The 25694-nt window shown below is 45.1% G+C and overlaps 1 protein-coding gene across 1 annotated transcript in view; it reads right to left on the bottom strand.

Moving 5' to 3' along the window:
* Positions 1-24418, bottom strand: part of LOC132400995 (sialic acid-binding Ig-like lectin 8) — a 146452-nt gene extending 122034 nt beyond the window's left edge. The window contains exon 1 of the mRNA XM_059982721.1: positions 24153-24418. The gene's annotated coding sequence lies outside the window, so the exon portion shown is untranslated. The remainder of the gene's footprint in view (positions 1-24152) is intronic.
* Between the last annotated feature and the right edge of the window lie 1276 nt (positions 24419-25694).

Raw genomic sequence — 25694 nt, forward strand, 5'->3', positions numbered from 1 at the left:
GGATAAAGGGACGTCCAGTTAAAACAAAGTTATGGAGAAATTGCTACAGCCAGAGTCTGGTGAGTTTGTGGAATTTGTTCCCGCAGGCAGCTGTGGAGGTCAGTTTCTTTGGTGAACTTAAGGAGGAGATTGATAGGTTATTGATTCACACAGCTTCAAAGTTTACAGGAAGAAGGCCAAGGAGTGGGGCTGAGCTGGTGGGGGCGGTGGGGGGGAAGGATCAACCATGATTGAATGGCAGAGCAGACTTGATGGGCCAAATGGCTTAATTCTGCTGCTATGTCTTATGGTCTGTTTTTCAGAACAAATTTAAGAAAACACTGAATTTTGACTGCTCTGAAACAAAGTCCTTTGTTTTTAGTGGCTGCCTTTTTATGATTAAGCAGTTATTCACAATCAGCAGTCAATAAGAAGGAGCATCAACTGTCAGAATGGAGGGGCAGACAGGTTCTGGACTTTTCCCCCTACACAGCGATATGTCAGAAGGCGCTCACAGTTTAGACCAGGGAACCATCCACCAAGGGAAAGGAGGGGGTGGAACTGAGGTGACAGGAGCCAGGACAAGGCAGTAACTGGCTTGAGCAGGGAAATGTGGAAAACTGGGTGGATTTTCATACGCTGATAGGCACAATCTATACAGGCCCTTGTTCAAAGGTTCAAAGGTCCAAGTTAATGTCAGAGAAATGTGTGCAATATGTATCCTGAAATGCGTTTTCTTTGCAACCATCCCCAAAAACAGAGAAGTGCCCCAAAGAACGAATGACAGTTAAATGTTAGTTCCTCAAAGTCCCCCCCAGATCCCCTCCCTTCCACGTATAACCAGCAGCAAGCCACAATACCCCCTCCCTCCACCAGCAAAAAAAAATGCATTGGCACCCGCCACCAAATACTCAAGCATGAGCAAAGCAACAGTAAAGACACAGGTTGCAGTTAATCCAAAGACTTAGTGTTTCACCTGGTATTTGACATACCACAGGCCCGCTCGCTTGCTCTCCCACGTTAGTGAAGTGGGTGCCTCCAGTTTCCCAGCGAGCAGGGAGACATAACAAACAATTCGCTGGTTTACGATAATAAAAGTCCGTTACATCGTTTATTCTGAGCTCTGTGCCCGAAGATCGCAAAGATCTGGGGTCTCCAGGCACACAGTTGCAGATATCCTGAATCCCCCGACGATACATGGGTCTCCTACTGCGACTCCGACCCTCAATCCGCCCGTCTCCAGAGCCTCGAGATCCTAGGCTTCCAACTCCGAGCCAGACTCTTAGGCCGAGCCCTTGGCGTGCCGAACAATGACCTGCTGTGAAACCCCGAGTGGGGGCCCCATTCCCACAAAAAACCAAAGTCAGCTAGGCCTCCAGGTCAGGGTCTTCAAAAGAACCCTGAAAGGGAAAAGTAAAGATATTAAAGATGGAAATAGAGCTACCTCCAAAGATGCAAGCAAAGGAGTCGCTGTGTAGTTCCATTATTACTCTGCTTTGACTCTTGTTGATCGCCTTTTCCACTACAACTGGTCCCCCACAGCGTGGGGCCAACCTGAGGCTCTCGACTTTCAGGGGAAGATCCTTGAGACCCAGCTGGCTTGAGAAGTCCCACCTGTCAGCACAGCCGATCAGCCTGTTGGACATATCGTTTCTGAGCGCGCAGTGGAGAAACCTTGGCTTTGCTCCTGTGCTTGTAGTGTTTTATCAGCTGTTCAACAGCAGGAGCTCCTCTGGTCAGGGAAGAGCGGGGGCTGGAATCCCTTCTGGCATTCAAAAGAGGATATACCGCTAGAGGACAACTGGAAGCTATTGTCGGCAATCTCTGCCCCAATCCATCGGGAGCGCCAAGGCAGCCCAAGTTTGTCTCCAACTCCTGGTTCGCTCACTGTCAGTCTGCCATTAGATTCGGGGTGAAAACCAGATGAAAGAGAACACCTTCCAGAAACGGGATGCGAACTGTCGTCCTCAATCAGATGCTATGCCCTGAGGGAAGCCCTGTGGAACCATGATCACGAGCCGACGAGAGAGCAAGGAAGTAGGAAGCCTTGGAGAACCGATCCACCACAACCAGAATGGTAGAGTTGTCATTAGATGGTGGGTGGAGGGGGGGGGGGGGTCAGCTGTTGTCCAGAAGCTGACTCGAGGGCTCGGTGAATGAAACAGTAGACAATGATAGCGGGTATTATTCACCTGTTTATTCACAACCTTGTAATGAAACACTTCACTCGATGCAAGTTGAACAAGCGCTCATCCAAGTCACTAAAATATAGAAACTACAACACTAAACATTCAATGCACTTGTTAAATCTGTCCAGGCTCCACAACAAGATTAACTACTTGCAACACACACAAAATGGTGGTGGAACACTGCAGGCCAGGCAGCATCTACAAGGAGAAGCACTGTCGAAGTTTCAGGCCGAGACCCTTCGTCAGGACTAATTGAAAGGAAAGATAACAAGAGATTTGAAAGTAGAGGGGGAGGGGAAAATGCAAAATGATAGGAGAAGACCGGAGGGGGTGGGATGAAGCTAAGAGCTGGAAAGGTGATTGGCGAAAGTGATACAGAGCTGGAGAAGGGAAAGGATCATGGGACGGGAGGCCGAGGGAGAAAGAAAGGGGGAGGGGAGCACCAGAGTGAGATGGTGAACAGGCAGAGTGATGGGCAGAGAGAGAGAAAAAAACCAAACAACTAAATATGTCAAGGATGGGGTAAGAAGGGGAGGAGGGGCATTAACAGAAGTTAAAGATGTCAATGTTCATGCCATCAGGTTGGAGGCTACCCAGCCGGTAAATAAGGTGTTGTTCCTTGTTCTATACATTGAGTATGGGAGTTAGGATGTAATGTTAAATGTACAAGGCATTGGTAAGGCCGAATTTGGAGTATTGTGTACAGTTCTGGTCACCGAATTATAGAAAAGATGTCAACAAAATAGAGAGAGGACAGAGGAGATTTACTAGAATGTTACCTGGGTTTCAGCACCTAAGTTACAGAGAAAGTTTGAACAAGTTAGGTCTTTATTCTCTGGAGCGTAGAAGGTTGAAGGGGGACTTGATAGAGGTATTTAAAATTATGAGGGGGATAGATTCAATTGATGTGGATAGGCTTTTTCCATTGAGAGTAGGAGATTCAATCAAGAGGACATGATTTGAGAGTTAAGGGGCAAAAGTTTAGGGGTAACAAGAGGGGGGATTTCTTTACTCAGAGAGTGGTAGCTGTGTGGAACAAGCTTCCAGAAGAAGTGGTAGAGGCAGGTTCGGTGTTGTCATTTAAAGTAAAATTGGATAGGTATATGGACAGGAAAGGAATGGAGGGTTATAGGCCGAGTGCAGGTCGGTGGGACTAGGTGAGAGTAAGCGTTCAGCACAGACTAGAAGGGCCAAGATGACTTGTTTCCGTGCTGTAATTGTTATATGGTTTATATGGTTATTACTGCAATTTTTGGTTTACCAATGATAGAACCACATCACTTAACCTCTTCAGCGCGTTGGATGATTGCATTTCTTACATTAATGGCTTAAAGCTCTATTTTGCTGAATTGGAAAGAGATTAATCCTCCCACCACATTTCTCTGCTTCTCTCAAACTATGTTATATTTAAACTTAGAAAAAATCAGAAGTGCGATATATGATCCATCCATTAAATTTGAAAAGACCTGGAGGCCTTTTACTCAACACTTTCATATGATGTGATTTGACCTTTTTTCTAAATCTATCTCTTGTTTAAATATATGCAGAGAGGTTTGGATTTAATGACATGAATGGTTCTTTTTTGATGTTACAAACAGCTCATGTTCTTTTCTTAGTTTTTGGTTAGTATTGTTTAGATCAGTTTTTTTGGGGGTATCAACTTTTTTCTTTTTGGATATGTTAATCCTTTCTTCTGCATTTGTACTTGAACAATTTGGGGAGATTTATTACCTTTGTATTAACTAAATATGTATTTATATATGTTAACCATTAACAATGTAGTCCCAATAATTGTATAGCAACATTATGTTATATCTATTATTTTGATATTAAGAAAAGGTTGAAAAAGAAAAGAGAGAGGAGGGGGGAGAGAGAGGGAGAGGGGGAGATTGGGGAGAGAGAGGGGTATGAGGGAGAGAGACAGAGAAAGAGAGAAAGGAGGAGAGAGGTGAAGAGAGAGAGAGAGAGGGGAGAGGGGGAGAGAGAGAAGGGGAAAGAGGGGGGAGTAGCCAGGGAGAAGGCAGGGTGGGGGGAGAGAGGGGGAGAAAGAGAGGGGGTAGAGAGAGGGGGAGAGAGAGGGAGGGAGTGGGTGGAGAAGAGAGAGAAAGAGAGGGGGAAAGAGGGGGAGAGATGGAGAGAAGGTGTAGTGGGGAGAGGGGGAGAGAGAGACAAGGAAAGAGACAGAGGGGAAGAGGGGGGAGAGAGGGGAGTGAGAAGGGGAGTGAGAGTGGGGGAATGGGGAGTGAGGGGGAAAGAGATGGCGGAGAGAGGGGGGAGAGAGGGCAGAGAGAGGGGGAGGGGAGAGGGGGAGAGAGAGAGGTGTGAGGGAGAGAGAGGGGGAAGGAGAAGGGGAGAAAGGGAAAGAGAGGGGGGGAAGAGAGGGGAAGAGAGAGGGGAGGTAGAGAATGGGGAGGGGGAGAGTGAGGGGGAGAGAGGGGGAGGAAGAGAGTGGGGAGAGGAGGAGAGAGATGGAGAGAGAGGGAGAGAGAGAGGGTGAGAGGGGGGACAGACAGAGGGGGGATGGAGAGGGGGAGAGGGGAGAGATAGAGAGAGACAGGGAGAGTGGGGAGAGAGAGAGGGATAGAGAGGAGGGGGAGAGAGGGCAGGAGAGTGGGAGAGATGGGGTAGAGGGGAGAAGAGAGAGAGAAGGGGGTAGCAGGAGTGAGAGAGGGGGAAGGAGGTGAAAGATGGGGAGAGGGAAAGAGAGAATGGGGTAGTGAGGTGAGGGAGAGAAAAGGGAGAGGGGGGATAGAGGGGTGGTGAGAAGGGATAGAGAGAAGGAGAGAGACAGGGAAAGAGAGAAGAGAGGGGGAGATAGAGAGGGAGAGGGACAGATGGGGGATGGAGAGGGGGGCAGGGAGAGGAGAGAGAGAGGGGAGAAAGAGGGGGACAAAGGGAGAGGGAGGGGGAGAGAGAGAGAGGGGAAGAGGGAGGGGGAGAGAGAGACAGGGAAAGAGAGAGTGAAAAGAGCGAGGGGTAAGAGAGAGGGTGAGAGAGATGAGGAGAGGGAGGGAGAGAGAGAGTCCACTGAAGCAGGTCAATAGTTCACTGACTTTAATGCGAACTTTAAAGAATTTTAAGGGAAAGGAAGACAAATAGCACAAGGCCAACAGGTCTGTTAATTAAAACTCTCAAACTGAAAATGAAATAACAACACTAAGGCTGAAAGCAAATCTAAATATTAAACAAATACCACTCGTTTCCAGTGTCACTTGAAACAATAGTCCTCATTTGCAGACAAGGACAAAGGTAAGCAGGGAGCATAACATTGCAACACACACAAGATGCTGGTGGAACGCAGCAGGCCAGGCAGCATCTATAGGGAGAAGCACTGTCGACGTTTTGGGCCGAGACCCTTCGACAGCGCTTCTCCCTATAGATGCTGCCTGGCCTGCTGTGTTCCACCAGCATTTTGTGTGTGTTGTTTGAATTTCCAGCATCTGCAGGTTTCCTCGTGTTTGCAGCATAACATTGCTGTGCTTTGCTCCAATCTCAGCAAGACTACTGTGAAAAGAGGGGAATTAAATACCACCATAATGAAACAGTAGTGAGCTGGAATGCGCAATTTCACAAGCATAGAGCATCAGACATGGCGGTAGAAATTGGCCATTCAGCCCATCGAGTCTGCTCCGCCATTCCAGATCCCACTCAACCTTAAACACCTGCCTTCTTGCCATATCCTTTGATGCCCAACCAGGAAACTATCAGTTTCAGTATACTCACAGACTTGGCCTCCACCCCACCATGGGAAAAACATCCCCTCCACGTCCACCCTATCTGGTCCTTTCAACATTCGGTAGGTTTCAATGAGATTCCCGCTATTCTTCTAAATTCCAGTGAGTACAGGCTCAAAACTGCCCAAAGCTCCTCACATATTAACCCTTTCATTCCCGGAATCATCCTTGTGAACCTCCTCTGGACCCTCTGCAATGTGGAGACATGTAGATCCTGCAGCAAAGTCCATGGTTGTGACAGCAGTCAGTGGGAATTGGAGGGGCAATTTATAGATGTATTGCACATAGCTGTAAGAGAATAGGGCTGCTGTGCTGCTAATGGCTTCGATGGGGTGGAACTTCAGTGTGACCAGAAAGCTTTTATAAGCAATATGCAGATGTTCCTACTAGAGAGGGGCAACACTGGACCTCCTGTGGGTATTGAGGCAGAACAGCTCACTTAAGGGAGCACTTTTGGACCAGTGGCAACAAGTCTCTTCGTGGTAAAATAATTACAGAGACAGGACTGATCCTCATATTGCAGCGAGGCTAACAGTGATACAATTAGAAAGCAGGGAAGGACTCACAGAGTTCATTGCAGAGTCCCGGATCACTTTGACGTGAAGTTAAGAAGAACAAGTACTTCTCCGGTAACTTTCGCAGCCTTTGATGCTCACAGACAAAGCAGCAATGTCTGACGTGGAAGGCAGCAGCCAGTTTGTACAATCTGTATTGTGCTTAGAAAGTCTCCAACACAAACTAAGAGCGTATTGAGTGGATTTTTGGTGTTGTGTTGGTCACCCCGGATGTTCCACTATGTCTCCGGCTCTTAAACGGCATCAGGGAAGAATTGGCTTTTCCTTTGCTGTAGATGTGACACCATAACCCACATCAAGGAGCAAATGAGGAGATACCGGGAACTCAGAGTCAGCAGAGTCATACTGTTGCTTCTTTGTGGTTTTTATGACTGAGTGCCCCTCCAAAGCTGCCGTGTTCCCTTAATACAGCTCTTTCTACAAGCAGCACTATATCATAACATCATCAGACACAGAAGCAGAATTAGACCATTCTGCCCATCTAGTCTACTTCACCATTGCTTCATGCCTGATCCCGGATCCCACTCAATCCTATCCACCTGCCTTCTTGCCACATGGTTTGATGCCCTGACCATTCAGGAAACTATCAACTTCCACATTAAATATACCCCTGGACTTGGCAGAGCATTCCACAGATTCACTACTCTCTGGCTAAAAAAAAACACCTCTTTACCTCTGTTCTAAAGGGTCGCCCCTCAATTTTGAGGCTGTGCCCTCTAGTTCTGAAAATCCCCAACAGAGGAAACATCCCCTCCACATTCTTTCAACATTCAGTAGGTTTCAATGAGATACACCTGTATTCTTCTAAATTCCAGTGAGTACAGCCCCAACACTGCCAAATGCTCCTCATATGTTAACCCTTTCATTTCTGGAATGATCCTCGTGAATCTCCTCTGGACTCTCTCCAATGATAACACACCTTTTTGAGATATGGGGCCCAAAACTGTTGACAATATTCTACGTGTGGCCTGACAAGTGTCTTATAAAGGCTCAGCATTATCTCCTTGCTTTTATATTCTATTCACCTTGAAATAAATGGCAACATTGCATTTGCTTTCTTTACCACAGACTCAATCTGTGAATTCACCTTCTGGGAGTCTTGTGAAAGTCTTGCACAAGGGCTTCCAAGTCCCTCTGCATCTCTGATGTTTGAACTTTCTCCCCATTTAGCTAAAAGTCTGCAGTATTGTTCCTTTTACCAAAATGCATGATCAAACATTTCTCAACACTGTATCTCATCTTCCACTTTTTTGCCCATTCTTTCAACTTGTCTAAATACTGCTGCAATTGCATTGCTTCCTCAGCACTACCTACCTCTTCACCTATCTTTGTATCATCTGCAAACGTTGCCACAAAGCCATCAATTCCACTATCGAAATCATTGACACACAATGTGAAAAGTAGCGGTCCCAACACCGACCCCCGAGGAACACCACCAGTCACTGGCAGCCAACCAGAAAAGGCCCCTTTTATTCCCACTCACTGCCTCCTGCCTGTCAGCTATTCCTCTATCCATGCCAGCATCTTTCCTGGAATGCCATGGGATTTTATTTTGTTAAGCAGCCTCATTTGTGGCACCTTATCAAATGCCTTCTCAAAATCTAAGTTAATTACATTCACAGCCTCTCCTTTGTCCACCCTGCTTGTTACTTCCTTGATAAATTCTAACAGATTTGTCAGGGAATATTTCCCTTTAGAAAAACCATGCTGACTTTGACTTATTTTATCATTAGTCCCCAAGTACCTCGAAACCTCATCCTTAATAATAGACTCCAACAGTTTCCCAACCACTGAGGTTAGGCTAACTGGTCTATAATTTCCTTTCTTCTGCCTTCTTCCCTTCTTAAAGAGTGGAGTGACATTTGCAATTTTCCAATCCTCCAGGACCAAATCAGAGTCAAGTGATTCTTGAAAGATCATGACCAATGCATCTGTTATCTCTTCAGCAACTTCTCTCAGGACTCTGGGATGTAGTCCATCTGATCCAGGTGACTTATCCACCTTAAAACATTTCAGTTTGCCTAGCACTCTTTCCTTTGTAACAGCAATGGCACTCACTCCTTCTCCCTGGCACTCACAGACCTCTGGCACACTGCCAGTGTCTTCCACAGTGAAGGCTGATGCAAAGTACTCATTAAGTTCATCTGCTATATCTTTGTCCCCCATTACTACTTCACCGGAATCATTTTCCAGTGGTCCAATATCCACTCTCATTTCTGTTTTACTCTGTATATAATGAAAAGTACTTTAGTATCCTTCTTTATATTACTTGCTAGTCTGCTGTCATATTTCAACTTTTCTCTTTTTATAACTTTTTAGTTGTCTTTGTTGGATTTTAAAAGCTTCCCAGTCACCCCAGTTCCCACTCACTTTTGCTACCTTATGTGCCCTTCCCTTGGCTCTAATGCAGTGCTTAACTTCCTTTGTCAGCCATTGTTGTCTACCTCTGCCATTTGAGAACTTCTTCCTCTATCTATCTATCCTGCGCCCTGTCAACAATTCCCAGAAACTTCAGCTATCTCTGCTGTGCCGTCATCCCCGCCGGTATCCACCTCCAATTCACTTGGACAAGCTCCTCTGTAGTTCCCCGTATTTCACTGTCATTCTGACACATGTGACTTACGCTTCCCCCCTCTCAAACTGCAGTATGATCACCATCTCCTGGGGGTTCCATTACATTAAGCTCCCTAGAAAGATCTGGGTTATTACACAACACCCAATCTAAGATGGCCTTTCCCTGAGAGGGCTCTCAAGCACAAGCTGTTCTGGAAAGCCATCTCATAGGCATTCAACACAATCTGATATGAACCTGATTTTCCCAATCCCCTTGCTTATTGAAGTCTCCCATTATGATTGTGACATTACCCTTATTACATGCCTTTTCCAGCTCCCTTTGCAATCTCAACTCTACATCTTGGCTACTATTTGGAGGCCTATATATTATTCCCATTTTTTTTACCTTTACAGTTTCTTAACTCTACCCAAAGATTTGACATTCTCTGACCCTCACTTGGTGTTTCAACCACAATGCAAGGATGCATTGCCGAGGCTGTATGAGGCATTGATCAGCTCACGCTTGGAGTACTGCATTGTGGGCCGTGTTGGGCCCTTTATCAAATAAAAAATCCCACTGAAGAGGGTCCGGGGGAGGTTCACGAGAATGCTTCTGGGCATGAAAAGGTTAGCATATGATCTGTATTTAACGGCTCTGGCCTGTATTCACTGCTGTTTAGAAAAATCAAGAGAGTTCTGATTGAAACCTATTAAATATCGAGCAGGCTGTATAGAGTGGATGCGGAGAGCATATTCCTATCGTGGAGAGCATATTGACTGAATGCATCACAGCCTGGTATGGAAACACCAATGCCCTTGACCAGAAAGTCCTACAAAAAGTATGGATACAGCCCAGTCCATCACAGGAAAAGTCTCCCCACCAATGAGTACATCTATACAAAACATTATCTCAGGAAAGCAGGGACCCCCACCAACTCAGACATGTTCTTTTCCTCCTGCTGCCATAAGGAAGGTACAGGAGCAGAACTCACATCACCTCTCAACACGCGGCTCTTGAACCAATGGGGAACTAAACTAAATTGAAATGTTCCCACTTTCAAGGACTCTTCATCACAGGTTTATTTATTGCTTATTTATTATTATTACTATTATATTCTTTTTGCACTTGCCCAGCTTGTGTTTATTTGCACACTGGTTGAGCAGCCAAGTTGGTGCAGTCTCTCATTGATTCTATTATGGTTGTTATTCTATTATGAATTTATTGAGTATGCCTGCAGGAAAATGAACCTCAGCGTTGTATCTGGTGACATACATGTACTTTGGTAACAAATTTACTTTCAGCTTTGAGTGTAGGATCAGAAGGCACAGCCTCAGAATAGAGGGATGTCCATTTAAAACAATGATAAGGAGGAATTTCTTTAGCCACAGGGTGATGGATCCGTGGAATTCATTGCCACAGATAGCTGTGGAGGCCAAGTCATTGGATATATTTAGTAGGCAATTTTGAGGGCATGCTGAGGGTGTACTGCACTGTTTGAGGAGCAGCCGAGAGAGTGCTGCACTGAAATCAGAACCTTTACACTTTCTATTGAACACCATCCCACGTGTTTGTTGTTCAATGGTGTAATTTTTGTATGTAATTTTTAAAGTTTATTATTTCCTGTAATAAACTTTTTGGCAGATCTTCCAGTGCCTTGGGATTAATGAACCAATGTCATCCACGACCCACTGATCTGGGTTTTCACATTACAAGTTCAAATTAATTGTCATTCAACCATACACATGTATACAGCTAAATATAACAACCTTCCTCCACACCAAGGTGCACAACACAGTACATATAAGCCACACACATATTACCACAAATAAATGATCAAATATTAAGTTGCACATATGATACAAGTTCGAAAGTAAACGCTATGATGGCACTTCATACGTGAGCATTGCTAAGTGAAGGCAGGGAGTCAGCAGTCTCGCAGCCTGGGGGAAAGAAGCTGTTTCCCATCCTAACGGTTCCTCTTGTCCTAATGCTACAGTACCTCCTTCCTGATGGTAGGGGGGCAAAGAGATTTTGGGAAGGATGGGGGGGGGGGGGATTCTTGCCAATGCTAAGAGCCCTGAGTATGTAGTGCTCCTAATACTTATCTCTGATGGGTAGATTCTCCCGGCAGCCCTTGTAGGGTCGTGCGGTCAGATGCCTTGCAATACCCATAGCAGACAGAGATGCAGCTGGTCAGAGCTCTCTTGATGGTGCTCCTGTAGAAGTTGGTGAGGCTGGTGCTGACGGGCGGAGTGAGCCTCACTTGCCTCGAGTCCTCTTAGGGAGTGGAGATGTTGCTGTTCATTTTAGACCAAAGAGGTGGTGCTGAGTCTCCAGGTGAGTCTGTCCATCTTGTGCACTCCCAGAAGATTAGCGTGTGTGGCAGTTCGTTAGTTATGGAGCTCTGAGGTGTTAAAACATGCTGGTGCTTGTTCCATGTTCTATCCTAACCCCTTGTCACTTGCAAGGCAGAATCTCTCATCATTTAGAGTCAAATTAATCTGCAAAGACTCAAACTAGCAGTTTGAATCTCCCAAGAGGTGTTATAGGCAGAAATCATCTCCTTAGCTATTTTCTCTTTCAGCCACTGGGATCAGGAGATGGGTGGAGTTTATGGGATCAGGCGATAGTATTTCCTCCTGCCACTTTCTGAGCTACATCAGTATCGTGCTTCAATCTCAATACCATTGGTGAGGAGGTAGGGGAGCCTGAAGACCCACACTCAATGATTGATAAACAGCTTCTTCCCCTCTGCACCCTTCACTCTCTCTTGCTCAGTGATCCACCCATGGCTCTTTCTCTGGCAAACCACTTTCAACCACTTCCACTTCCTGCTTGACCACGTTAATATGTACTGATCTATGAACCTCTGCACTTTCTGTGCTCATCCCCATGTGCCTGACATCCTGCAGTCCTTATATCTCCCCATTGCCTCTGGAACCATTTCCAGGTTGAAAACGTCTCTGTCACTCTTTCCAACCTCCTGATGTCTCCATGTTCTTCCTGTTTTGCCTCTTGTTACCCCCTGATGCCATCACTCTCACATTGCTGCCATGTTTTCAGCTTTCCAGGCCCCAAGGGCCGGAGTTCCCTCACGGATTCCATCTTATTCATGAAGTTGTATGTCATGACGTAACCTGCTGGCTGTTTCTCATAGCCTGATCATGAGACTTTAGGACAACATGACAGCATAGCACAGCTTACAAAAGACAGACATTGAACTCGCAGACTTCTTGCTCACTCCTACATAGAGAAAAACCACATTAACAGTCTAAAATGCAAAGTAATACAAGAAGTGTAACAGCCGCTAGCCTGCTGTGTGCTTACATTTTGAAGGCTCAGGGAACCAGAATGATGGCAGCAGTTGACCTTTCCCTCAGCCATCAAACTTATCCCAAAGCTGAATCCATTTCCCTGTCTGCAACCTAATTGTGAATCCTGATGAATGGACAATGAGGATCCAACTGAGTTACAAGCGATGTCCCAAATCCTCCCAAGTTACTCAATTAGAGCACCAGGTGGGTTCAAGGACAAACATGGAGGTTCACTACTGTGAGGAGTGCAGAATATAACTCAACTGAAGGCACAAGAGATTTTGCAAATGAAAATGATTCTGCAGATGAAAATCCAGCAGTCAGGCAACTCCTATGAAGAGGAATAAGGAGTTGAAGTTTCAGGCTAAGATCCTTGAGCGAGACTGGAGAGGAAGGTGGAAGAATCCAGGATAAGAAGTGGTTAGGGAAAGGCGTTGAAGCTGGAAGGTGATAGATGGAAGAGGTAAAGGCCTGAAGATGAATGAATCTGATAAGAGAGATGATTGGACCATGACAGAAAGGAAAGGAGAAGAGGCAACAGGAGGAGGTGATAAGCAGATGAAGAAAACAGAAGAGGTAAAAGGGAAGTCAGAATGGGAATGAAAGAAGAAAGAAGAGGAGAGATGGGGAGTAATTACCAGAAATGAGAGAAATTGATGTCCAGATAGCTGTGAGAGTCAGTAGGTTTATAAATGTATCAGTGGACAGTCTGTTTCCAGAAATGAAGATAGAGCAAGAAAGGGTAGAGATGTGTCAGAAGTGAACTGTCGACTGATTGGGGCAACCAGTTTGTGCATGTGAGAACAAGCAGGATTTCCCCTTTTACCTCTAATCTTTGGTAAATTCACACTCCTTCCTCTTCTCGCTCCTTTCATTCACCATTCTGGATTCCCTCTTACCTCTTAGCTTCTCTTCATTTGCCCATTACCCTTCCCTTTAGGAGATGGCAAGTGAGGAGACTATCATCCAAATTTGGTGCCTCTCCTCCTTCCCTTTCTCCCATAATCCCCTTTCCTATCAGATTCCTTCTTCCACTATCACCTCACAGCTTCTCACTTTACCCCAACCCCACCGGCCTGCCTTCACCTTTCACCTCCTGGCTTGTACTCCTTCCCCTCTTCCCAGATTATTATTCTGACTTCTTTCCCCTTCCTGTTGAAGGTCTCAGCCGGAAGGGCTGACTCTTTATTTCTCTCCGTAGATGCTGCCTGACCTGCTGAGCTCCTCCGGTACTTTGTGTGTGTTATTCGATTGCTGAGTGTGACTGGCACTGTTACACAGAAGATGCACTCATTTCACTGGGGGGAAGGGGAGGAGCAGGAAGGCACATGAAGCCAAGTCTTCTGCTCTTCCTTGCAGGAGTCCCGTCAGTTCTTCAGTACATCATCACTATAGTATGCCGGTGTCAGAAGGGGTGGCTAGTGGTATATATTAATATTTCTCACCTCAACCATGTCTGAAGAGTGGAGCGGCACTCTAGATGAGGAGTCAGTGCAAGGGGGTTTATGTGTCCAGATTCTGCCTCTCCACAGGTCAGAAGCTCACACCATCGGTTCAGTATCTGGGTTAAAAGAGGCTGTCACGCTTCTGACCAGTCACGAGTTTGTGTGCTCAGCACATCAATGTTCCTCTGAAAGTTTTCCCGATCATTGTTTTTCATGGAGGATGTCATTCCTCCTGGAGAGAGTGATATATCCCAGGATGTCATTCCTCCGAGAGAGAGTGATATATCCCAGGATGTCATTCCTCCGAGAGAGAGTGATATATCCCAAGATGTCATTCCTCAGAGAGAGAGTGACATATCCCAGGATGTCATTCCCCCTAGAGAGAGTGATATATCCCAGGATGTCATTCCTCCTGGAGAGAGTGATATATCCCAGGATGTCATTCCTCCTGGAGAGAGTGATATATCCCAGGATGTCATTCCTCCTGGAGAGAGTGATATATCCCAGGATGTCATTCCTCCTGGAGAGAGTGATATATCCCAGGATGTCATTCCTCCTGGAGAGAGTGATATATCCCAGGATGTCATTCCTCCTGGAGAGAGTGACATATCCCAGGATGTCATTCCTCCTGGAGAGAGTGATATATCCCAGGATGTCATTCCTCCTGGAGAGGGTGGAATATCCCAGGATGTCATTCCTCCTGGAGAGAGTGACATATCCCAGGATGTCATTCCTCCTGGAGAGAGTGACATATCCCAGGATGTCATTCCTCCTGGAGAGAGTGACATATCCCAGGATGTCATTCCTCCTGGAGAGGGTGGAATATCCCAGGATGTCATTCCTCCTGGAGAGGGTGGAATATCCCAGGATGTCATTCCTCCTGGAGAGAGTGACATATCCCAGGATGTCATTCCTCCTGGAGAGAGTGACATATCCCAGGATGTCATTCCTCCTGGAGAGAGTGACATATCCCAGGATGTCATTCCTCCTGGAGAGAGTGACATATCCCAGGATGTCATTCCTCCTGGAGAGAGTGACATATCCCAGGATGTCATTCCTCCTGGAGAGAGTGACATATCCCAGGATGTCATTCCTCCTGGAGAGGGTGGAATATCCCAGGATGTCATTCCTCCTGGAGAGGGTGACATATCCCAGGATGTCATTCCTCCTGGAGAGGGTGGAATATCCCAGGATGTCATTCCTCCTGGAGAGGGTGACATATCCCAGGATGTCATTCCTCCTGGAGAGGGTGGAATATCCCAGGATGTCATTCCTCCTGGAGAGGGTGACATATCCCAGGATGTCATTCCTCCTGGAGAGAGTGATATATCCCAGGATGTCATTCCTCCTGGAGAGGGTGGAATATCCCAGGATGTCATTCCTCCTGGAGAGAGTGACATATCCCAGGATGTCATTCCTCCTGGAGAGAGTGACATATCCCAGGATGTCATTCCTCCTGGAGAGAGTGACATATCCCAGGATGTCATTCCTCCTGGAGAGAGTGACATATCCGAGGATGTCATTCCTCCTGGAGAGAGTGACATATCCCAGGATGTCATTCCTCCTGGAGAGAGTGACATATCCCAGGATGTCATTCCTCCTGGAGAGAGTGACATATCCCAGGATGTCATTCCTCCTGGAGAGAGTGACATATCCCAGGATGTCATTCCTCCTGGAGAGAGTGACATATCCCAGGATGTCATTCCTCCTGGAGAGGGTGGGGTGTTCCAGGACATCATATCTCCTAAAGAGAGTGGGATATCTCCAGGATGTCATGCACCAGACTGTTGATTCCACACATCTGTTTAATATCAGAGAATATACACAATATGCAAACCCTGAAATTCTTATTCTCCAGACACCTCAAAACAGAAGAAAACCCCCAAAGAATAAATGACAAAACACCATGAGAATCCCAAATTCCCCTGCCCCCTTCCCCAAGCACAAGCAGCATCAACCCTCCACTTATTCAGCACAAAGTATCAGCATTCCCACTGCCCATCATGCTAACAACAGCAGAGTCCCAAAGAGAGACCATGGTCTACAGTACATCAAAAGCTCTTTGTAATGGACCCATTGATGACAATCTGAAGTCAATGCTCCTATTTGCTGTACCATTGTGCTCTATCTTTCTGTTAACCCCTTTGAAATGCCCAATAGAAAAATGCCCCTTTGAAATAGAACAAAGAAAAAAGAACAATACAGCACATTACAGGCCCTTCGGCCCACAATATTGTGCCGACCCTCAAACCCTGCCTCCCATATAACCCCCCACCTAAAATTCCTCCATATACCTGTCTAGTAGTCTCTTAAACTTCACTAGTGTATCTGCCTCCACTACTGACTCAGGCAGTGCATTCCACGCACCAACCACTCTATGAGTGAAAAACCTTCCTCTAATATCCCCCTTGAACTTCCCTCCACTTACCTTAAAGCCATGTCCTCTTGTCCTGAGCAGTGGTGCCCTGGGGAAGAGGTGCTGGCTGTCCACTCTGTCTATTCCTCTTAATATCTTGTACACCTCTATCATGCCTCCTCTCATCCTCCTTCTCTCCAAAGAGTAAAGCCCTAGCTCCCTTAATCTCTGATCATAATCCATACTCTTTAAACCAGGCAGCATCCTGGTAAATCTCCTCTGTACCCTTTCCAATGCTTCCACATCTTTCCTATAGATCAGAACTGGACACAGTACTCCAAGTGTGGCCTAAATAGAGTTTTATAAAACTGCATCATTACGTTGCGTCTCTTAAATTCTAACCCTCAACTTTTGAAAGCTAACACCCCATAAGCTTTCTTAACTACTCTATCTACCTGTGAGACAACTTTCAGGGATCTGTGCACATGTACCCCCAGATCCCTCTGCTTCTCCACACTACCAAGTATCCTGCAATTTACTTTGTACTCTGCCTTGGAGTTTGTCCTTCCAAAGTGTACCACCTCACACTTCTCCGGGTTGAACTCCATCTGCCACTTCTCAGCCCACTTCTGCATCCTATCAATGTCACTCTGCAATCTTTGACAATCCTCTACACTATCTACAACACCACTAACCTTTGTGTCGTCTGCAAACTTGCCAACCTACCCTTCTACCCCCACATCCAGGTCGTTAATAAAAATCATGAAAAGTAGAGGTCCCAGAACAGATCCTTGTGGGACACCACTAGTCACAACCCTCCAATCTGAATGTACTCCCTCCACCATGACCCTCTGCCTTCTGCAGGCAAGCCCATTCTGAATCCACCTGGCCAAACTTCCCTGGATCCCATGCCTTCTGACTTTCTGAATAAGCCTACTGTGTGAAACCTTGTCAAATGCCTTATTAAAATCCATGTAGATAACATCCACTGCACTACCCTCATCTATCTGCACTCCTCAAAGAACTTTATTAGGCTTGTTAGGCACGATCTGCCCTTCACAAAGCCATGCTGACTGTCCCTGATCAGACCATGATTCTCCAAATGCCCATAGATTCTATCTCTAATAATCTTTTCCAACAGCTTTCCCACCACAGACGTAAGGCTCACAGGTCTATAATTACCTGGACTACCCCTACTAGATATTTTGAACAAGGGGACAACATTCGCCTCCCTCCAATCCTCCGGTACCATTCCCATGGACAACGAGGACATAAAGATCCTGGCCAGAGGCTCAATAACATTAAAGACATTCACCGAGTCCCTTTTTAGACTGTTCCAATATGGACTCAAGTGAATATGTGTAGATTGTTCCTGACTTTTCTGATTGTTTAAGTGTCCCTTCAATCTACACCGTTGACCTTTGCCTCAAAGATATATCTCCCTCTCTCTCAAATTTTACTTTCACTGTGGAAGGAGCGATATCTGTCTGTCCCTTGTTAGTGAGAGAGTGAGTGTGTGGGATGTCAAAATGTTGGGGTTAACAGAAAGATAGAGCACAATGTTACGGCAAACAGGGCCCATTGACCAGATCGTCATCAATGGATCCATTACAAACCCTTTCTGACCAGAGACAGTTGAGGACATGAAATTTATCCCTACAGGTTGAGCGTACAGCTGTGGATGTGTTAGAAACATAAGAACATAGAAAACCTACAGCACAAAGCTGTGCTGAACATGTCGTTACTTTGGAACGTCCTTGGCTTATCCATATCCCTCTATTTTCGAAGCTCCAGGAGTCTCTTAAAAGACTGTATCAGTTCTGACTCCACCGCTGCCACCTGCAGCTCATTTCACACACTCACCACTCTCTACGTAAAACACTTACCACTGACATCTCCTCTGTACCTACTTCCAAGCACCTTAAAACTGTGCCCTCTCGTGCTTGCCATTTCAGCCCTGGGGAAAAGCTTCTGACTATCCACACGATCAATTATCTTGTACACCCCTATCAGGTCATTTCACATCCCTCGTCACTCCAAGGAGAAAAAGCCGAGTTCACTCAACCTGTTCTCATAAGGCATGCTCCCCAATCCAGCAACATCCTTGTAAATCTCCTCTGAACCCTTTCTATGGTTTCCATATCCTTCCTGTAGTGAGGTGACCAGAATTGACCACAGTACTCCAAGTGGGGTCTGGCCAGGGTCCTATATAGCGGCAACATTACTTCTCAGCTCTTAAACTCAATCCCATGATTGATGAAGGCCAATGCACCGCATGCCTTCTTAACCACAGTGTCAACCTGCACAGCTGCTTTGAGCGTCCTTTGGACTCGGACATCAAGATCCCTCTGATCCTCCACACTGCCAAGGCTCTTACCAATAATACTATATTCTGTCATCATATTTGGCCTACCAAAATGAACCACTTCACACTTATCTGGGTTGAACTCCATCTGCCACTTCCCAGCCCAGTTTTGCATCCTATCAATGTCCCACTGTAACGTCTGACAGCCCTCCACACTATCCAAACACCCCCAACCTTCGTGACATCAGCAAACTTACTACCCATCCCATACTAACTTTTCTATCTTCTGTTGTAATTTGTAGCTCACATCTTTGCTACTGATTGGAGGCCAAAATATAACTCCCATTAGACTCTTTTTACCCTTGCATGTTTGTAGCTCTACCCATGGGACTGGACACCTTCCGATCCTCTTTTTAAGGTTTTGATTTCTTTTCTTTTACCAACAGAGCCACCTCCACTACCTACCTGCCTGTCCTTTTGATACAATGTGTATCCTTGGATGTTAAACTCCCAGCTATAATCTTCATTCAGCCATGACTCAGTGATACCCACAACATCATACCTGACAATCTCTAACTGTGCTACAAATTTATCTACCTTACTCTGTATATTGCATGCATTCAAATTTAAAACCTTTAATCCTGTACCTGTCACCCTTTCTGATTTGGTTCCCTTTAATATTGCAACTCATCGGTCACCTTTCCTAATTGCGTGGAATATGGAATGTGTTCTGGGACCATGAGAGGTTATGAGATGTGTACTTCTTGGAGTTTGAAACTGCTGACAGTTTCCAATGCTGTGCTGCTGATTTAAAGAGAATTGTGAGTGGTGTGACTTCTGATGTTGATAAACATCTGCATTGTGTTGTTGACACTCAGAAAGAGATTATTTTCCTGGAACCAGGCCTCCAGCTCTTCCACCTCCTCTCAGTCGTGTGTCTCATTGTGTCTCATGAGCCCCACCACTGTCATGCAATCAGCGGACTTGACAATGTGATTACAATGCAACACACACACAGAACTTTCTGTGCCACAGGGCAACACTCCCTCAGCTCTGCCCCTTCCAGTACACTGCTCTCTCAGTGTTGCCACACTCCTATAGTGCTCCCTCTGCATTCACCCTGCAACAAGGCAGAGAAAAAAGTTCATTCAGACCTCACGAGTTACAGATGAGGAAAGGTTAGCTCAGAGGGAGTTGCTTCAACTCCCAGAGATAGGGTGTTGCAGAGTGTAAGATGTAGCCATGTGATTCGACTGGAGAAGCTGCTTGTGCAGTGAGTAACATAACAGATCGGAGAAGATCTAGTGTGAACTGCTGTGCCCTGTACACCTACTCTATATTACTCCTTGGCTCTAACTGTAAGGTGCTGCTGTTAGAGATTGCAGAACAGGAGCTCTGAGGGAGCTCTGCAGATTTGGGAATGATTCATGATCCCATGTTGAGGAACTCTGCATTTGTCAAAAATTGAGGGAACACTGCACCATCAGAGAGACTGTTAAGCCATTTGGTGTTAAGCCAAGCTCCAAAAAGGCTTACCATGTGAATATTTAACAATTCAAGAGCAAACTTCAACCAACCGCCAGGAACTGTCCCAGTTAACATGCACGAGAGAACTGGTACTGTAGAAGATTCATTATAGGAATGAAGGGAAGAACTTAGCAGGTTGAAAGGGAGGTTAAGAAAGCGTAAGGCGTGTTAGCCATCATTAGTCAGAGGACTGAGCTGTGAGGTAGTGTTGCAGTTCTATTTAAAAAAGGATCTAGTGGTTTTCAGCGTACATAACGAATAAATACTTCTCGGGCTTCCAGCAGGGTCCAGACACTGATTTTTACCGGCATTTCAATGACAAACTCTGCCATTTTCATCAGAGATGACTCCTAGACATGTATAGCTAAATGGTATTTATACCCAGGCATCAGTCCCTCCTAATTGGTTAGTCCTCATCCAAATGGTTTCCACTGATCCATCTTGTTTACAATCGAATTCTAGTTCTTACTTAGAGTGAGACCTCCATCTTTGTTAAAATGCTTTTCACTAGTTTCATTTCAATGGCTTCCTTAATCAGATGGTCTCAAAACCCATTGGCATAGCAGAGCAATTTTGTGTTGTTGAAGTAATCCTACAGCCATTGCAAAAGCAATGTTAGGCTTCTGATTTCTCTCTGTAACCCAAACAGTCCATCTCCTGTGCTTCTTGATGCGGGTTTGCAACATGGTCAAGAAACCCATCACTACTGCTTATCTTCCCTATATTTCCATAGTTTCTGGAAGGATCGCCAGAATTCTGAAGAAATACTGCATTAATAACATCCAGAAATCCTGAAGGAAGCTCAAATCACAGCTCATGTGGTCAAAGATGACCTGGGACTCAGCATAGGGGGCATTTACATGATTCCCTGGCCAGGGTCCAGGAGCTGCATATATTGGCCAAATGGGACTCAAAACTGTACAGTTGGGAGGCATTGATGATGGGGGTATAAATAACACCAGACTAGGCATGCACAGGCATGTCTATGAAAATGACAGAACTTGTCATCACAATGTCACTTAAAATCGATACCTATACCTGACTGGAAACTAAAGAAGAGTTTATTCCGTTTTATAAAACTCTAGTTAGACCACACTTGGAGTATTGTGTTCAGTTCTGATACCTCATAATCAGGAGGTTGTGGCAGCTTTAGAGAGGTGTAAACGAGGTTTACTAGGGTGCTGCCTGGAGCAGAGAGCAAGTCTTAATAGGATAGGTTGAGTGAGCTTGGGCTTTTCTCTTCTGATTGTAGGAAGTTGAGAAGTGACTTGACAGATGTGGTTAAGATGATAAGAGGATTAAACAGACTGAGTAGCTGTGGTGAACTACATATACCTGTCTGGACACATGCCCCCCCCCCCCACTGACTGCTCCTGTGGCCCCTCCCACTGACCGTGGCTCCTCCCACAGACTGTGGCCCCTCCCACAGACCCCGGTATAAAGGTGATTGGGGCCTGAGCCCGGCCCTCAGTCTCCAGGATGTAGCGTGGTGGTCAATTGCTGCTTGTTCTTTCTTCCAGTCAATAAAAGCCAATATCTCGCCTCACGTCTCGGAGAGTTATTGATGGTGCATCAGTAGCCAATACCTTTTCCCCAGTGCAGAAATGGCTAATATGAAAGGGCATAATTTTAAAGTGATTGGAGGAATTTTTACGTGGAATGTAAGACATAGTTTTTTTTTTACAGAGACTGGAGGGTGCATGGAACATGCTGTCACTGGAGGTGGTAGAGACAGATACATTAGGAACATATTAGAGATATGGATGTTCAGAAAGTGAAGGTGTATGTGAAGGAATAGATTGATCTTAGGGCAGGTTAAAAAGTTGGCACAACAATGTGGGCCAAAAGGCCTGTACTTCACTGTACAGTAATGTTCTATGACTTCTGAAACTATTTTAAATTGTTTATTAATTCCCAGATCTGTATGGTGCAGGCAATACCCCATTACCATTGGAGAGCCAATGCCCCATCATGTCAAGAGGAATGTGACCCACAAGTGCTGATTGACTCTCTTAATCAATAACTCTTTAACTGTTCATAATGTCTCTGTGATTTGGTCACATGTGAAAATCCTGGGGATCTTCCAGTCTCCCAGATGGCCATATCTGATCCAGGTGCACTGGGATGCAGCTCCTGAGGGACCGTGTTAGGGATCTGGAGCTGCGGCTTGACGACCTACAGCTTATTAGAGAAAGTGAAGCAGGAGATGGATAGGAGCTAAAGGGAGTTAGTCGCCCCAAGGCTGCAGGAGTGAGATAAGTGGGTGACTGTCAGGGAAGGGAAGGGAAGAGCTCAGATAGTAGAGAGCACCCCTGTGGCCATCTCCCTCAGTAATCATTATCTCGTTTTGGATGCTGTTGAGGGGGTGTGACTTATAGGAGGACGACCACAGCACTCGGGTCTCTGGCACTGAGCCTGGATCCATGGTACCGAAGGGAGAGAAGAAGATGAGGAATATGGTAGTCATAGGGGATTCCATGGTGAGGGGAACAGACAGGAGGTTCTGTCAGCCTGATAGAGATACCCACATGGTGTGTTGCCTCCCAGGTGCCAGGATACAGGATGTACAGGGATCGGGTGCAGAGTATTCTGAAGGGAGAGGATGAAGTCTTGGCACACATTGGTAGCAATGGCATAGGTAGAAAAAGAGAGGAGGTCCTGAAGAGACAATTCAGGCAGTTGTGTAGGAACCTGAAAAGCAGGATCTCCAGGGTAGTAATCTCAGGATTGCTGCCTGTGCCACGTGATAACGAGTGCAAGAATAGCACGATCAGGTGTGTAAATGCGTGGCTGAGAGACTGGTGTAGGGGGCAGGGCTTCGGGTTCCTAGATCATTAGACCCTCTTCTGGGGGGGGTATGACTTTTACTAAATGGATGGGTTATACCTGAACCCAAAGGGGTTCAATATCCTAGCAGGCAGGTTTAATAGTGCTGTTAGGGAGGGTTTAAACTAATTTGGCAGGGGGATGGGAACCAGAGTGATAGGGCTGAGGAAGGGGAAAACAAATAAATCAAAGATAGTGTGCAACAGAGATGATAGAAAGGACAACAGGAGATGAGGCATAATCACAGCCAGTGGGATTGGTGGCAGGGCAATAGAGGCGAGGTGCAGTTCAAACAGAAAGCAACAAATACTGGACTGAAAGTGTTGTATTTGAATGCACGCAGCATAAGGAATAAAATGGAAGATCTTGAAATTCAGCTACAGATTGGCAAGTATGACGTTGTGGACAACTCTGAAACTTGGCTAAAGGATGGCTGCCATTGGGAGCTGAATGTCCAGGGATATACAGTGTATCGGAAAGGTAGGTTAGTAGGCAGAGAGGGTGGTGTGGCCCCGTGTATAATATTATATCATTAGAAAGGGATGACATAGGATCGGAAGGTATAGAGTCTGTATGGGTTGAGTTAAGAAGTGGCAAGAATAAAAGGACCCTAATGGCAGCAGGGATGTGGATTAAAAATTACAGCAGGAGATAGAAAAGGTGTGTCAGAAGGGCAATGTCATGATAATCATTGGGGATCTTATCATGAAAATGGATTGGGTGTTCTGCAACGATCTGGAGGTGATAACAGAGCTTAAAGTTAAAGAACCCTTAGGGAACAGTGAGCACAATATGATCAAATTCACTTTGAAATTTGAGAATGAGAAACTAAATTCCAATGTGTCGGTATTTCAATGGAATAAAGGAAATTACAATGACATCAGAGAGAAACTGGCCAGGGTTGAGTGGAAAGGGACACGAGCAGGAAGGACAGCAGAGCAGCAATGGCTGGAGTTTCTGAGAAAAATGAGGGGAGTGCAAGACAGGTATTTTCCAAATCTTACGATTCAGCAACAATGAATATAGAATTGAGACAGGTTTTTTATAACAAATAAACTATTTATTAAACACTGCTCAAAAAAAAACCCCAAAAGTAAACAAACGACTAACTTAACCGGAAGTCAGCTGATATACGGCAGCTCGAGCCGTTCTTAAAGCGATAATGCAAAAACAGTTCTTAGAATTAGTAAATGCAAAAGTCCAAATGATTTATACAGTCAGTTAGGAGAAATTTTCATAGAAATAGTGAATTCCTTGACGTCACAACATTACTGCGGAACCCAGCCAAAATATGCTTTGCCTGAAGGATTTACGGTGAAGGAAATAAAACCAGCTTAAAGGCACTGACCTTTCCTTGGTGAAACTTTGCTTCAGTCCTTTCTGCTCTTTAGCAGGGACTATCTCAGATTGCAGGTTACTAATTCCTTCAGAATGAGGATCAAATAAGGTCGAATCTGTTTCACCGTTGACAGCACCAACTTTTCTCAATCCTTTGGGTTTTCTGAACTTCAATAAATTCTTCACTCTCCAACTGGACTTTAACTGGCAGCGATTTTCAGAACTGCTGGGTCAATGATTCTTACAGCAGAAATTAAAAATCCACTTATAAAACGAAACTGCATCATAAAATCAAATACGCAGCATAACGGAGTCACTGACTCCGTTAAGCCACTAACTGACCTGCATCACAGTGGTGCGAACTCCTTTTATACTCTGTTGAAAGAGGCCATCACATGACCTTTCACTGGCAGGAAAATTATGTCACTCCATCATCACAAGACCATTACATCATGCCCAACAGAGCCTCAATTACATCATGGTCATGTGACAGTCACAAGATACCCAAGGGTACATAATGCAAGTAAGAAGAAATTTTCAAATGGAAGGACACTACCGTGGCTGACAAGTGAAGTCAGAGCCAAAGTAAAAGCAAAAGAGAGGGCATACAAGGAAGCCACAATTAGTGGGAAGATAAAGGATTGGAATGCTTTTAAAAACTTGCAGAAGGAAACTAACAAGGTCATTAGGAAGGAAAAGATGAGTTATGAAAGGAAGCTGGTGACTAATATCAAAGAAGATACTAAAAGGTTTTTAAATATATAAAGAGATTTACAGAAAGGCACATTGTCTCACTTCCCCAATTTGAGAGAGTTCAAACAAGGTCACGACATGATAAATTCGGAGTATTTACATTCTGCAATCATCGCAATGCAAACATCGTTTGGGAAACGCTTCTGTGAGTTCAGAGAGGAAAAAAACACATTATCCTTCCCGGTCACTCCCCTAAGCATCGATCCATCCCTACTGAATACGACTGCATTGTCAGGTGTGAGTCAACCTGACCAAGTATGATAAATATTTTAATTGCCTATTATTTTACATATATTTTATATAAAAAACAAAGGAAGTTCAACATTTTAATGTCAAGTTGGATGCTATTCAACAAACTTTAAACGAACATGAAAAGTGAATTAAAGAGAATAAAGAAGCTTTGTCGTTATTGGAAGCAGACTTAGAAGATATGAGTAAGATCTGCAAAAATTATCATTATCTAATGAAAAATTAACAAAGAAAATTATCAACCTGGAAAGCAGAAGCAGAAGGAACAATTTACGTCTTTTGGGTCTTGGAGAATCAATTAAAGGCAACCGCCCCACGGATTTCTTTGCAAGTTTTTTGAAGCAGCAATTCCTGGATTTATTGCTGTCCGCGCCTAAGTTGGACCGCACTCATCAATCACTATTCCTGAAACCCAAGGCAGGAGAACCAAATCGGTCATTTTATGCTTTCATGAATTTCACACTAAGGAGCTTCTAATCCGACATACCCATTGAGTCAGAACAATTGATTTCAACGGGAAGAAAATTAGACTTGTGGAAGATTAAGCACC

This window comes from Hypanus sabinus, chromosome 1, assembly GCF_030144855.1.
Source record: "Hypanus sabinus isolate sHypSab1 chromosome 1, sHypSab1.hap1, whole genome shotgun sequence".
Classification (NCBI taxonomy): domain Eukaryota; kingdom Metazoa; phylum Chordata; class Chondrichthyes; order Myliobatiformes; family Dasyatidae; genus Hypanus; species Hypanus sabinus.